Below are 14,671 nucleotides of genomic sequence, written 5' to 3'. Positions count from 1 at the left end.
AGCGTCCGAGCTTGAGTGTCAGAGCGTGAGCGTCCGAGCGTGAGCGTCCGAGCGTGAGCGTAAGCGTGAGCGTCCGAGCGTGAGCGTGAACGTCCGAGCGTGAGCGTCCGAGCGTGAGCGTCAGTGCGTGAGCGTCAGAGCGTGAGCGTCCGAGCGTGAGTGAGAGCGTGAGCGTCAGTGCGTGAGCGTCAGTGCGTGAGCGTCTGAGCGTGAGCGTCCGAGCGTCCGAGCGTGAGCGTCAGAGCGTGAGCGTCAGAGCGTGAGCGTCTGAGCGTCCGAGCGTGAGCGTCTGAGCGTCCGAGCGTGAGCGTCAGAGCGTGAGCGTGAGTGTCAGAGTGTGAGCGTCCGAGCTTGAGCGTCCGAGCGTCAGAGCGTGAGTGTCAGAGCGTGAGCGTCCGAGCTTGAGCGTCTGAGCGTGAGCGTCCGAGCGTGAGCGTGAGCGTCCAAGCGTGAGCGTGAGCGTCAGAGCGTGAGCGTGAGCGTCAGAGCGTCAGCGTCCGAGCGTGAGCGTCAGAGCGTGATCGTCCGAGTGTCCGAGCGTGAGCGTCCGAGCGTGAGCGTCTGAGCGTGAGCGTCTGAGCGTGAGCGTCCGAGCGTCAGAGCGTGAGCGTCAGAGCGTGAGCGTGAGCGTCAGAGCGTGAGCGTCCGAGCGTGAGCGTCCGAGCGTCCGAGCGTGAGCGTCCGAGCTTGAGCGTCAGAGCGTGAGCGTCCGAGCGTCCGAGCGTGAGTGTCCGAGCGTGAGCATCAGAGCGTGAGCGTCAGAGCGTGAGCGTCAGAGCGTGAGCGTCCGAGCTTGAGCGTCAGAGCGTGAGCGTGAGCGTCCGAGGGTGAGCGTCCGAGCGTGAGCGTCTGAGCGTGAGCGTCCGAGCGTCAGAGCGTGAGCGTCCGAGCATGAGCGTCCGAGCGTGAGCGTCCGAGCGTGAGCGTGAGCGTCTGAGCGTCCGAGCGTGAGCGACAGAGCGTGAGCGTGAGTGTCAGAGCGTGAGCGTCCGAGCTTGAGTGTCAGAGCGTGAGCGTCCGAGCGTGAGCGTCCGAGCGTGAGCGTAAGCGTGAGCGTCCGAGCGTGAGCGTGAGCGTCCGAGCGTGAGCGTCCGAGCGTGAGCGTCAGAGCGTGAGCGTGAGAGCGTGAGCGTCAGAGCGTGAGCGTGAGCGTGAACGTCCGAGCGTGAGCGTGAGCGTCCGAGCGTGAACGGCCGAGCGTGAGCGTCCGAGCGTGAGCGTCAGAGCGTGAGCGTCAGTGCGTGAGCATGAGCGTCAGAGCGTGAGCGTCCGAGCGTGAGTGAGAGCGTGAGCGTCAGTGCGTGAGCGTCAGTGCGTGAGCGTCAGAGCGTGAGCGTGAGCGTCCGAGTGTCAGCGTCCGAGCGTGAGCGTCAGAGCGTGAGCGTCCGAGCGTGAGCGTCCGAGCGTGATCGTCCGAGTGTCTGAGCGTGAGCGTCCGAGCGTGAGCGTCCGAGCGTGAGCGTCAGAGCGTGAGCGTCCGAGCGTGAGCGTGAGCGTCCGAGCGTGAGCGTGAGCGTCAGAGCGTGAGCGTGAGCGTCAGAGCGTCAGCGTCCGAGCGTGAGCGTCAGAGCGTCAGCGTCCGAGCGTGAGCGTCAGAGCGTGATCGTCCGAGTGTCCGAGCGTGAGCGTCAGAGCGTGAGCGTCCGAGCTTGAGCGTGTGAGCGTCTGAGCGTGAGCGTCTGAGCGTGAGCGTCCGAGCGTGAGCGTCAGAGCGTGAGCGTGAGCGTCCGAGCATGAGCGTCAGAGCGTGAGCGTCCGAGCGTCCGAGCGTGAGCGTCAGAGCGTGAGCGTCCGAGCGTGAGCGTCAGTGCGTGAGCATGAGCGTCAGAGCGTGAGCGTCCGAGCGTGAGTGAGAGCGTGAGCGTCAGTGCGTGAGCGTCAGTGCGTGAGCGTCAGCGTCCGAGCGTCAGCGTCCGAGCGTGAGCGTCAGAGCGTGAGCGTCAGAGCGTGATCGTCCGAGTGTCTGAGCGTGAGCGTCCGAGCGTGAGCGTCCGAGCGTGAGCGTCTGAGCATGAGCGTCTGAGCGTCCGAGCGTGAGCGTCCGAGCATGAGCGTCTGAGCGTGAGCGTCCGAGCGTCTGAGCGTGAGCGTCCGAGCGTCTGAGCGTCCGAGCGTGAGCGTCTGAGCGGGAGCGTCCGAGCGGGAGCGTCCGAGCGTGAGCGTGTGAGCGTCCGAGCGTGAGCGTCCGAGCGTGAGCGTCTGAGCGGGAGCGTCCGAGCGTGAGCGTCCGAGCGTGAGCGTGAGCGTCAGAGCGTGAGCGTGTGAGCGTCAGAGCGTGAGCGTCCGAGCGTGAGCGTGAGCGTCCGAGCGTGAGCGTCCGAGCGTGAGCGTCAGAGCGTGAGCGTCCGAGCGTGAGCGTGTGAGCGTCCGAGCGTGAGCGTCCGAGCGTGAGCGTGTGAGCGTGAGCGTCAGAGCGTGATCGTCCGAGTGTCTGAGTGTGATCGTCCGAGCGTGAGCGTCAGAGCGTGAGCGTCCGAGCGTGAGCGTCAGAGCGTGATCGTCCGAGTGTCTGAGCGTGAGCGTCCGAGCGTGAGCGTCCGAGCGTGAGCGTCAGAGCGTGAGCGTCTGAGCGTGAGCGTCCGAGCGTCTGAGCGGGAGCGTCCGAGCGTCTGAGCGGGAGCGTCAGAGCGTGAGCGTCCGAGCGTGAGCGTCCGAGCTTGAGCGTCAGAGTGTGAGCGTGAGCGTGAGCGTGTGAGCGTGAGCGTGTGAGCGTGAGCGTCAGAGCGTGAGCGTCAGAGCGTCTGAGCATGAGCGTCAGAGCGTGAGCGTCCGAGCGTGAGCGTGAGCGTCAGAGCGTGAGCGTCAGAGCGTGAGCGTCCGAGCTTGAGCGTGTGAGCGTCTGAGCGTGAGCGTCTGAGCGTGAGCGTCCGAGCGTGAGCGTCAGAGCGTGAGCGTGAGCGTCCGAGCATGAGCGTCAGAGCGTGAGCGTCCGAGCGTCCGAGCGTGAGCGTCAGAGCGTGAGCGTCCGAGCGTGAGCGTCAGTGCGTGAGCATGAGCGTCAGAGCGTGAGCGTCCGAGCGTGAGTGAGAGCGTGAGCGTCAGTGCGTGAGCGTCAGTGCGTGAGCGTCAGCGTCCGAGCGTCAGCGTCCGAGCGTGAGCGTCAGAGCGTGAGCGTCAGAGCGTGATCGTCCGAGTGTCTGAGCGTGAGCGTCCGAGCGTGAGCGTCCGAGCGTGAGCGTCTGAGCATGAGCGTCAGAGCGTCCGAGCGTGAGCGTCCGAGCATGAGCGTCTGAGCGTGAGCGTCCGAGCGTCTGAACGTGAGCGTCCGAGCGTCTGAGCGTCCGAGCGTGAGCGTCTGAGCGGGAGCGTCCGAGCGGGAGCGTCCGAGCGTGAGCGTGTGAGCGTCCGAGCGTGAGCGTCCGAGCGTGAGCGTCTGAGCGGGAGCGTCCGAGCGTGAGCGTCCGAGCGTGAGCGTGAGCGTCAGAGCGTGAGCGTGTGAGCGTCAGAGCGTGAGCGTCCGAGCGTGAGCGTGAGCGTCCGAGCGTGAGCGTCCGAGCGTGAGCGTCAGAGCGTGAGCGTCCGAGCGTGAGCGTGTGAGCGTCCGAGCGTGAGCGTCCGAGCGTGAGCGTGTGAGCGTGAGCGTCAGAGCGTGATCGTCCGAGTGTCTGAGTGTGATCGTCCGAGCGTGAGCGTCAGAGCGTGAGCGTCCGAGCGTGAGCGTCAGAGCGTGATCGTCCGAGTGTCTGAGCGTGAGCGTCCGAGCGTGAGCGTCCGAGCGTGAGCGTCAGAGCGTGAGCGTCTGAGCGTGAGCGTCCGAGCGTCTGAGCGGGAGCGTCCGAGCGTCTGAGCGGGAGCGTCAGAGCGTGAGCGTCCGAGCGTGAGCGTCCGAGCGTGAGCGTCCGAGCTTGAGCGTCAGAGTGTGAGCGTGAGCGTGAGCGTGTGAGCGTGAGCGTGTGAGCGTGAGCGTCAGAGCGTGAGCGTCAGAGCGTCTGAGCATGAGCGTCAGAGCGTGAGCGTCCGAGCGTGAGCGTGAGCGTCAGAGCGTGAGCGTCAGAGCGTGAGCGTCCGAGCGTGAGCGTGAGCGTCAGAGCGTGAGCGTCAGAGCTTGAGCGTCAGAGCGTGAGCGTCAGAGCGTGAGCGTGTGAGCGTGAGAGCGTGAGCGTCAGAGCGTCTGAGCATGAGCGTCAGAGCGTGAGCGTGAGCGTCAGAGCGTGAGCGTCAGAGCGTGAGCGTCCGAGCTTGAGCGTCAGAGCTTGAGCGTCAGAGCGTGAGCGTCAGAGCGTGAGCGTGTGAGCGTGAGCGTCAGAGCGTCTGAGCATGAGCGTCAGAGCGTGAGCGTCCGAGCGTGAGCGTGAGCGTCAGAGCGTGAGCGTGTGAGCGTGAGCGTGTGAGCGTGAGCGTCAGAGCGTGAGCGTGAGCGTCCGAGCGTGAGCGTCAGAGCGTGAGCGTCCGAGCGTGAGCGTCCGAGCGTCAGCGTCCGAGCGTGAGCGTGTGAGCGTCAGAGCGTCTGAGCGTGAGCGTCCGAGCGTGTGCATCCGAGCGTGAGCGTCCGAGCGTGAGCGTCTGAGCGTGAGCGTCCGAGCTTGAGCGTCCGAGCGTGAGCGTCAGAGCGTGAGCGTGTGAGCGTGAGCGTCAGAGCGTGAGCGTCAGAACGTCCGAGCGTGAGCGTCCGAGCGTGAGCGTCCGAGCTTGAGCGTCCGAGCTTGAGCGTCCGAGCGTGAGCGTCCGAGCGTGAGCGTGTGAGCGTGAGCGTCAGAGCGTGAGCGTCAGAACGTCCGAGCGTGAGTGTCCGAGCGTGAGCGTCCGAGCTTGAGCGTCCGAGCGTGAGCGTCAGAGCGTGAGCGTGTGAGCGTGAGCGCGTGAGCGTCAGAGCGTGAGCGTCAGAACGTCCGAGCGTGAGCGTCCGAGCGTGAGCGTCCGAGCTTGAGCGTCCGAGCGTGAGCGTCAGAGCGTGAGCGTCCGAGCTTGAGCGTCAGAGCGTGAGCGTGAGCGTCCGAGCGTCAGCGTCCGAGCGTCAGCGTCCGAGCGTGAGCGTCCGAGCGTGAGCGTCCGAGCGTCTGAGCGTGAGCGTCAGAACGTCCGAGCGTGAGCGTCCGAGCGTGAGCGTCCGAGCTTGAGCGTCCGAGCGTGAGCGTCAGAGCGTGAGCGTGTGAGCGTGAGCGTGTGAGCGTGAGCGTCAGAGCGTGAGCGTCAGAACGTCCGAGCGTGAGCGTCCGAGCGTGAGCGTCAGAGCGTGAGCGTCCGAGCTTGAGCGTCAGAGCGTGAGCGTGAGCGTCCGAGCGTCAGCGTCCGAGCGTCAGCGTCCGAGCGTCAGCGTCAGAGCGTGAGCGTCCGAGCGTCTGAGCGTGAGCGTCCGAGCGTGTGCATCAGAGCGTGAGCGTCCGAGCGTGAGCGTCCGAGCGTCTGAGCGTGAGCGTCAGAGCGTGAGCATCAGAGCGTGAGCGTCAGAGCGTGAGCGTCAGAGCTTGAGCGTCAGAGCGTGAGCGTCAGAGCGTGAGCGTCCGAGCGTGTGCATCAGAGCTTGAGCGTCAGAGCGTGAGCGTCCGAGCGTGAGCGTGAGCGTCCGAGCGTCTGAGCTTGAGCGTCCGAGCTTGAGCGTCCGAGCGTGAGCGTCCGAGCGTGAGCGTCAGAGCGTGAGCGTCCGAGCGTCTGAGCGTGAGCGTCCGAGCGTGAGCGTGAGCATCCGAGCGTGAGCGTCCGAGCCTGAGCGTGAGCGTCCGAGCGTGAGCGTCCGAGCGTCTGAGCGTGAGCGTCCGAGCGTGAGCGTCCGAGCGTCTGAGCGTGAGCGTCCGAGCGTGAGCGTCCGAGCGTGAGCGTCAGAGCGTGAGCGTCCGAGCGTCTGAGCTTGAGCGTCCGAGCGTGAGCGTCAGAGCGTGAGCGTCCGAGCGTGAGCGTCCGAGCGTCTGAGCGTGAGCGTCCGAGCGTGAGCATGAGCGTCCGAGCGTGAGCGTCAGAGCGTGAGCGTCTGAGCGTGAGCGTCCGAGCGTGAGCGTCCGAGCGTGAGCGTCCGAGCGTGAGCGTCTGAGCGTGAGCGTCCGAGCGTGAGAGCGTGAGCGTCAGAGCATCAGAGCGTGAGCGTCCGAGCTTGAGTGTGAGAGCGTGAGCGTCCGAGCGTGAGCGTCAGAGCGTGAGCGTCCGAGCGTGAGCGTCCGAGCGTGAGCGTGAACGTCCGAGCGTGAGCGTCCGAGCGTGAGCGTCAGAGCGTGAGCGTCAGTGCGTGAGCATGAGCGTCAGAGCGTGAGCGTCCGAGCGTGAGTGTGAGCGTCAGAGCGTGAGCGTGAGCATTAGAGCGTGAGCGTCCGAGCATGAGCGTCAGCGCGTGAGCGTCTGAGCGTGAGCGTCAGAGCGTCCTAGTGTGAGCGTCCGAGCGTGAGCTTCAGAGCGTGAGCGTGAGCTTCAGAGCGTGAGCGTCAGAGCGTGAGCGTCCGAGCGTTTGAGCGTGAGCGTCCGAGCGTGAGCGTCCGAGCGTGAGCGTCAGAGCGTGAGCGTCCGAGCGTGAGCGTCTGAGCGTGAGCGTCCGAGCGTGAGAGCGTGAGCGTGAGCGTCAGAGCGTCAGATCATGAGCGTCCGAGCGTGACCGTGAGCGTCAGAGCGTGAGTGTGAGAGTCCGAGTGTGAGAGTCCGAGTGTGAGAGTCCGAGCGTGAGAGTCCGAGCGTGAGCGTCCGAGCGTGAGCGTCTGAGCGTGAGCGTCCGAGCGTGAGAGCGTGAGCGTCCGAGCGTCAGATCATGAGCGTCCGAGCGTGACCGTGAGCGTCAGAGCGTGAGTGTGAGAGTCCGAGTGTGAGAGTCCGAGTGTGAGAGTCCGAGTGTGAGAGTCCGAGCGTGAGCGTCTGAGCGTGAGCGTCCGAGCGTGAGAGCGTGAGCGTCCGAGCGTCAGATCATGAGCGTCCGAGCGTGACCGTGAGCGTCAGAGCGTGAGTGTGAGAGTCCGAGTGTGAGAGTCCGAGTGTGAGAGTCCGAGCGTGAGCGTCTGAGCGTGAGCGTCTGAGCGTGAGCGTCCGAGCGTGAGAGCGTGAGCGTGAGCGTCCGAGCGTCAGATCATGAGCGTCCGAGCGTGACCGTGAGCGTCAGAGCGTGAGTGTGAGAGTCCGAGTGTGAGCGTCCGAGCGTGAGCGTCTGAGCGTGAGCGTCCGAGCGTGAGCGTCCGAGCGTCAGATCATGAGCGTCCGAGCGTGACCGTGAGCGTCAGAGCGTGAGTGTGAGAGTCCGAGTGTGAGAGTCCGAGTGTGAGAGTCCGAGTGTGAGAGTCCGAGCGTGAGCGTCTGAGCGTGAGCGTCCGAGCGTGAGAGCGTGAGCGTGAGCGTCCGAGCGTCAGATCATGAGCGTCCAAGCGTGACCGTGAGCGTCAGAGCGTGAGTGTGAGAGTCCGAGTGTGAGAGTCCGAGTGTGAGAGTCCGAGTGTGAGCGTCTGAGCGTGAGCGTCTGAGCGTGAGCGTCCGAGCGTGAGAGCGTGAGCGTGAGCGTCCGAGCGTCAGATCATGAGCGTCCGAGCGTGACCGTGAGCGTCAGAGCGTGAGTGTGAGAGTCCAAGTGTGAGAGTCCAAGTGTGAGAGTCCGAGTGTGAGAGTCCGAGTGTGAGCGTCTGAGCGTGAGCGTCCGAGCGTGAGCGTCCGAGCGTGAGCGTCCGAGCGTGAGCTTCAGAGCGTGAGCGTGAGCGTCCGAGCGTGAGCGTCCGAACGTGAGCGTCCGAGCGTGAGCGTCCGAGCGTGAGCTTCAGAGCGTGAGCGTGAGCGTCCGAGCGTGAGCGTCCGAACGTGAGCGTCAGATCATGAGCGTCCGAGCGTGAGCGTAAGAGCGTGACCGTGAGCGTCAGAGCGTGAGTGTGAGCGTCCGAGTGTGAGCGTCCGAGCGTGAGAGTCCGAGCGTGAGAGTCCGAGCCGCTAACGGCCGCCATCTTGTTCTCAAATCCCGCGTCGCTGATTGGCTGCGGCCTGACCAATCAGCGACGTGGGATTTCCTGGACAGACAGACGGGATAAGACAATTATATATATTAGATGTTTATTGAGTTAACAAAAAACAAAAACAGAACAAAAACATTAAAAAAACAGGGCAAAAATAACCTCTAACAAAGGGGAGACACAAGCATAGCTAAATCCCAAATAATATGGTGGTATTTTCAAGTCAACTAGATCAGTATGCCGGATAGAGTCTAATTAGTTATCAGGTGGTAGAGACTTAAAGATTATAAAAATCATGGGGTGCTGAAATGGCATACATATATCCAAAATGCGAGTGCAATAATGCTAGTTAGGTGCAGATGCCGCCGTAGTTCAATTGAGGTAACAAAGCCTCACTTTTTTTAAGCCACATACCCTGATAACACAAAAGTATTCAAAGTGTGAATGCAATAGTAATTAGCAAAGTGCATACGCAATATAGTCAGATCAAAAAGTCCAACCTCACTATTTAAATACTATTGACACTTGATTACCACATACTAGACAGGGAAGAAAAATAGCAGCATATCAAAAGTAATCGATGGTGCCAAAAAATATATTACCTAAAGACAGGAGATATTGCACATACAGTGACATTAGTAAAGTGCAAGTGCAATCACAGCCACTCATAGGCCAAATCTCACTTAGGATACAGTGTTAAAGTCATATAATAGGCAATGATAACATCGATAGCAGTATATTGAATATTATATTATAATGAAAACTAGTAAAAGGTATGTTACCTAGGATTTATACAAGCACCAAGAGGGAGGAAAGTGAAGGGCCGTGTTTCCCTACCCAAATGCTGTTTCGCTTTCGCTTCTTCCGGGGCGTGGATGGAGCACACTGCATATTGATTTATACGGTCACCACTAGGTGGAGCTCACTGCATATAGCTTTATACAACAACAACTAGGAGGAGCTTATTGGATACAGATTTCTGCTGCATCCAGGTATATAGAGCCATCACTAGGAGGAGCTTACTACATATTGATTTATACAGCTGCCACTAGGGAGAGCTCACTACATATAGCTTTATACAGATAGCATTTAAGGGAATTCCTTGATTACAGATTTATACAGCCACCACTAGAGGCATCTCCTTGTATACAGATTTATATGCCTATTGCAAAGAGGTGCTCATAAATTTACACAACCACCACTTAAAGGAATTTACTGCATATAGATTCATATAGCCACCACCAAAAAGAGTTTTATGCATACAGGTATACAGCAAACATTAGGAGGAGTTCATTGGATATAGATGTAAACAGACACTACTAGAAAAAATTCACTGTATATAGATTTATACAGCCACCACCAGAGGGAGCTAACTGCATATAGATTTATATAGCCACCACTAGAGGGAGCTAACTGCATATAGATTTATATAGCCACTACTAGGAGTTCACCTCATACAATTTGTACAACCACCTCTAGGGGAAGATTACAGCATATAGGTTTACACAACCATCACTAGGAGGAGCTCAATGTATGCAGGTATAAACAACCATTACTAGGGGGCAGTAGCGTAGCTACCGGGGGTGGCAGAGGGGGCGGCCACCCCGGGCCCCACGCTCTGAGGGGGCCCACCCGGAACTACACTATTGCAACTGTAGCAGCACACTGCTACAGTTACACTCTGTGCGGAGCAGGGAGACTCGATGTCCCTGCACTGCCTGGCGGCCGCTATGGGGCCCTTGAGCGGGAGGGGGGGCCCCCAGTGCCAGCATCGGGCCTCCCCACCATTCACCGCAACCGTGAGCTCAGTGATGGGAGAAGGAGCGACGCTCCCTCTCCCATCAGTCCCCATAGCGTCCTCTGTGTCTGACGTCACTGACGTCATCACTTGGCGCCCGGCCCGGCTCAGAGCAGCGGGGGAACCAGGAGGAGAGAGAGGTGAGTATTGTGCTTATTTATTTATTTTTTCTTATGAGGGGGATTTTGCTACAGACTGCCTATGGGGGTGGGGGGATTATGCTACAGACTGCCTATGGGGGGTGGGCGGATTATGCTACAGACTGCCTGTAGTGGGGTGGGGGGATTATTCTACAGACTGCCTATGGGGGGTGGTGGGATTATGCTACAGACTGCCTATGGGGGGTGGCGGGGGATTATGCTACAGACTGCCTATGGGAGGGCGGGGGGATTATGCTACAGACTGCCTGTGGGGGGGTTATGCTACAGACTACCTATGGGGGTGGGGGGATTATGCTACAGACTGCCTATGGGGGTGAGGGGATTATGCTACAGACTGCCTGTTGGGGGATTATGCTACAGACTGCCTATGGGGGGGGGGGGATTATGCTACAGACTGCCTATGGGGGTGATTATCCTACAGACTCTGCCTATGGGGGGGTGGGGGGATTATGCTACAGACTGCCTATGGGGGGGGATTATCCTACAGACTCTGCCTATGGGGAGTGCATTATACTATATTGAGGACTATCTGGCACATTATACTATATGGAGGTTATTTATACAGTGTGAGGATTACAGTTAGGGTCATACAGTGTGGGAGATTATGTGGTGTCTTTGCACAGTGTTGGGGCCATCATACAGTATAGAAGATAATGTGGGGTCTTTGCACAGTGTGGGGGCCATCATACAGTGTTGGAGACATCAGTTTGGAGGCTACTAAGGGGTCAGTATACTGTGTGTTGGGTACTATACAGTGAGGGGGAATTATACTGTGTATAGGAGAGCATCATACTGTGTATAGGGGAGCTGTACATGGGGGGAGACTCAGGACATTATTAAATGTTAGGGTATGTGCACACGATGCAGAAATGAAGCATGTGCACACGATGCAGAAATGAAGCAGAAAATTTCTGCATCATTTCTGCATCTCCCTGGCAGAAAAAACGCATGCAGATTGTGCATGCGTTTTTCCTGCAGAATACATGCGGATCCACATGCAGATTCACATGCGTTTCCGCATGCAGATTGACAAGCGCTTTCCAGGCGATTTTAGCATCACCTGGAAAGTGCTTGACAACTAGGTCACACTATATAAATCCATGCAAACAGCATGGATTTATACAGTGTGAACCGAGAGAGTATATATACTTACCTCCGATGGCCCGCGCTGTCCTGCTCACTCCGTTCTCCCTCGCCGGCAACTTTGAATTGAAAGACCTGCCGACGTCAGCGTCACGTGACCCGTCACATGACTCTGACGTCACCGCAGGTCCTACAACTCACTGCAAGTGCCGGGAACCAAGCGGGAGCGCTGCGCGGGCCGACAGATGGTAAGAATACATTTATTTTTTATTTTATTCTTTTTTTTACAGCTTTTTTAATGGTACCTGGGTGTGGATGAGACTCTCCTCTCCTCCACACCCGGGTACCATCCGCACATTAGAACGCGCCAATAACGCAAGTACAAATGCTGTCTTGCGGAATTGGCGCGTTCTAATGCAAGTCAATGGCGGCGAAATCGCCGCGTTTCCGCAAAATGAATTGACATGCTGCGGATTTTTGACCGCAGCGTTAACCCTGCGGAAAAATCCGCATCATGGGCACAGCACATGCGGATTTCCATTGGGGAACATTGCTTCCCTTCTACCATGCATTTTTCATGCGTTTCCGCGGCGTTTACGCAACTGCAAAAGCGCCGCGGAAACGCATGAAATACGCATCGTGTGAACTCAGCCTTAAGTGGGTACTTATCGTTATAGGGGAACTCAGGTTATTGTGACTGTCAGAGGAGCACACAGAGGGCATTATTACTTTCTAGGGGGCAAAATGTGGTCACTGTTTTCTAGGGCACTTGCACACGGCATTACTATATTCTAGAGGGTTGTTTTACCATCTTGAGAGCACACAGAAGGTGCAGTAATATGGACACATACAGCAACAGAGGCTCAGCATTGGGGTATCAGCAGGAAGAGGTCTTTGTGCAGGTTGGGAATAGATGAGGATGGTGCCTGAAATGTAAGGAGTCAAATGTGTTTTTGTTGTGATCTCTGCAGGCCTGAGACTCTGAGTCCTGGATGGAGAAGTCGTCGTGTCGGTCTGGGCCAGATGGAAAAAATGGGAAAAGTGAACAATTTAATCAGAAAGAACGTCAGCTGTAAGGTACTATATATAACTGTGCTGTAATCTCTTATATGTTCTGCAGGACTGGTATCTAGAAATATGTCACCATATGGCGGTAATATCAGTGCTGGTCTTAGTATAGAGATTATTTTTAGTAACAGCACGGTCATCTGCTGAGGTTCTCCTACATCCACTATCTGGGTGCACCACTATTTTTGTAATCAGTGTAATGCAGCGGCTTGTGGCATTACTGTAATGGTCTAGGGTGTGTTTTGGCCGACCATGTACCTCCCCCAGGTGACTGGTCACATGACTGTGACATCGCACAGGTCCTGTGCATACAGAAGGTCTGATCACATGACTGTGACATAAGCACAGGTCCTGTGTGTGCACTAGAGGATATATAAACCCTGGTAGATTTGAGACAGGTGTGAAAGGCGTAAGGCCTGTTCCCGTGTGTGGGACACCATTAGCCTGGAGAGGCTCAGTGAGGCCTAGAGAGGCCTGGTGAAGCCTGAAAGGCAGAGGCTGGATGTTAGTGAGAAAACATACCAGTAGCCTTTGAAGGAACAAGGGCTGGAGACCCCCATCTGGGAAGCCGTAAAGCCACAGTGGAGGTCGAACAAAAGTGACTGAAGCAGCTAAACCTGGCAAAGATAAAACACTGCATTATATGGACTTTGCTATAAGTGACTTTGCTGGAGGCTGTAACTGGAGCCAAGTGGGCCTGTCTGCCACTTGAAAGGGTCCTGGACATTATATGTGTATGTCGGCGAGCCACTGAGATGGACTCGGCTATAAGCAGTAGTGAAGTATAATAAACTGCTGGATTGTGAAATACTGGAAAACGTGGCTGGTGTGCTTTAATTGACCCTGTGAAGTGAGTGTCCCCCAGCATGATGACTAGCGCTGCCTTACATGTGGTTGCAGAATGCGGGCAACTGCAGCCCGGTTGCTAGGGGCAACGGCACAGGACGATGAGTGTGGATACAAGCATCTTGCTGAGGCTCGGCGGGGTCACGAAGATTAAAGCATCTTGCTGTAACTCGGCGGGGTTACGAAAATTGTCCTCGCAATCAAACCTGGTTAACTGTGGCTCGGCGTGTCACGAAAATTAAAGCATCAGGCTGTAACTCGGCGGGGTTAAGAAAATTGTCCTCGCACTCAAACCTGGTTTGCTGTGGCTCGGCGGGGCCATGAAAATTTTCTGGGGAGAGCGGTGTGAAGGGTCTAGTGTGAATAGTGTATCGCGATGGCTGTGAACGGAAACTGAAGCTATTGAGCGATTAAAGTGCCGGTTAAAACCGCAGCAGGTATTTGAGAAACGTCTAGAGGACATGGTGCAGGAACGGCAGGAGCTGTGGGCACCGTATAGAATGGTGGCAGTGGACTATTCTGTGAACTGTCCGGGGGCGCCAGTATTGTCCCAGAGTGCCCGGGGAGGTGGTAAGAGATGTTGTGAACTGGGTCCTAAGACTATTGTTTTTTTTTTTTTGTAAAATTCCCCCTATAGGTGTGGGTGTCCAAAAGGGGGTGGAGTCTCAAAAGGGGACGGATTTTCAAAAAAGCATGGACTATAGAAAACCAAAATTGGTTACTGGTTGTGGGTTGGTACCGCCTAAAAATGACAATTTGACTGTTGATAATGGAGTAGCTCCAATATAAGGGGTTGACGTCAAAGTGGGAGCTGACCTGTTAGTCCACAAGACCATGGGGAGTGACACAGACCGCGTAGCTGACGGTGACACTACGAAAGTAGAAGGAGAGTTCAGTCAGGAGGAGCTAGACAAGGAGAGAAAGTCCCCCTCTCGTCGTCAACGGCGCAAGGGCCACAAAAAGGTTGCTCCTGTAGTCTTTGCTGCAAGTGAAGATAAAGAAAATGTAGTACTGTGTGCCTTTGTTTCAAGTGTGGATCCTCCTTTAGAGGCAGAAGAAGAGGTTACGTTGCCAGTAGCAACCTCCGGTACAGTACTGAGACTGAAGGATCAGGATCTGACAGCCCTGAAAGAGGAGGTGGCCAGTCATGACCAAGAGCTGGAGCCTGTCAGGCAGCAGTGTCAGAGTGACGTGCAGCAACTATGGGAAAACCTGGAGAACGTGTCCTCAGACCTGCGGAGCCTGGAGTCTGAAAGGCAGAAAATATACCAGGTTGTGAGGAACTTACAGCGAGACCTGGAGGGAAGCAACGAGGAAATTAACCAATGGAAGGAAATGTTCCAGGAAATTAAGGAGGACCGCCGCAAAACCAAGGGGGAGGTTTTGCAGTTGAAGCATGAGAAGGAGGCGCTGCAGGATGAAGTTTCTGGGCGTGAACAAAACCTAGTACGACTGCGCGAACAGTTCAACCAGGAGCTGTGTGAATCCAAGAAGGAATATGGTGAACGCAGTGGGGAACTGCAACAAATTAAGAGAGACTATGAGGATCTCCTCAGGCTTAAATAAAAATTAGAGGATGATAAGGTGGATGCAGAGCACATGCGCCAAGTGGTTGAGACCACTCTGCAGGACACCCGTGATGAAAATGATGATCTCCGCAGAAAGACCCTAGGTCTGGAAGCTCAGGTGAAGGAGCTGCAGACGTTCTGTGATAATCTCCAGAGGGCAGAGACGTGCCTTAAGGAAAGAATCAGCAAGATGGAAGCTGAGCGGAAAAATATGGAGGAGTCTATCGGAAAAGCCACAGACCAGGGCCAGGAGTTGGCCACTGGAGATGGGAGATGTGAAGCAAATACCTCCTTGAATAATACGAG

General features: G+C 57.2%; 1 long non-coding RNA gene across 2 annotated transcripts in view; it reads left to right on the top strand.

Annotated features, from left to right (window-relative positions):
• LOC141173816 (uncharacterized) overlaps positions 1 to 11,964 on the top strand; it is a 177,033-nt gene extending 165,069 nt beyond the window's left edge. Inside the window, exon 5 of one of the 2 annotated variants that reach the window (XR_012252679.1) lies at positions 11,855 to 11,964. This is a non-coding gene — a long non-coding RNA (uncharacterized lncRNA). The remainder of the gene's footprint in view (positions 1 to 11,854) is intronic. The other variant, XR_012252680.1, reaches the window with a different exon arrangement.
• Positions 11,965 to 14,671: the final 2,707 nt, after the last annotated feature.

Source organism: Phyllobates terribilis, unplaced genomic scaffold, assembly GCF_046119375.1.
Source record: "Phyllobates terribilis strain yellow unplaced genomic scaffold, ASM4611937v1 Scaffold_13__5_contigs__length_258822181, whole genome shotgun sequence".
NCBI lineage: Eukaryota > Metazoa > Chordata > Amphibia > Anura > Dendrobatidae > Phyllobates > Phyllobates terribilis.
This window is presented reverse-complemented; position numbering and strand designations above follow the sequence as displayed.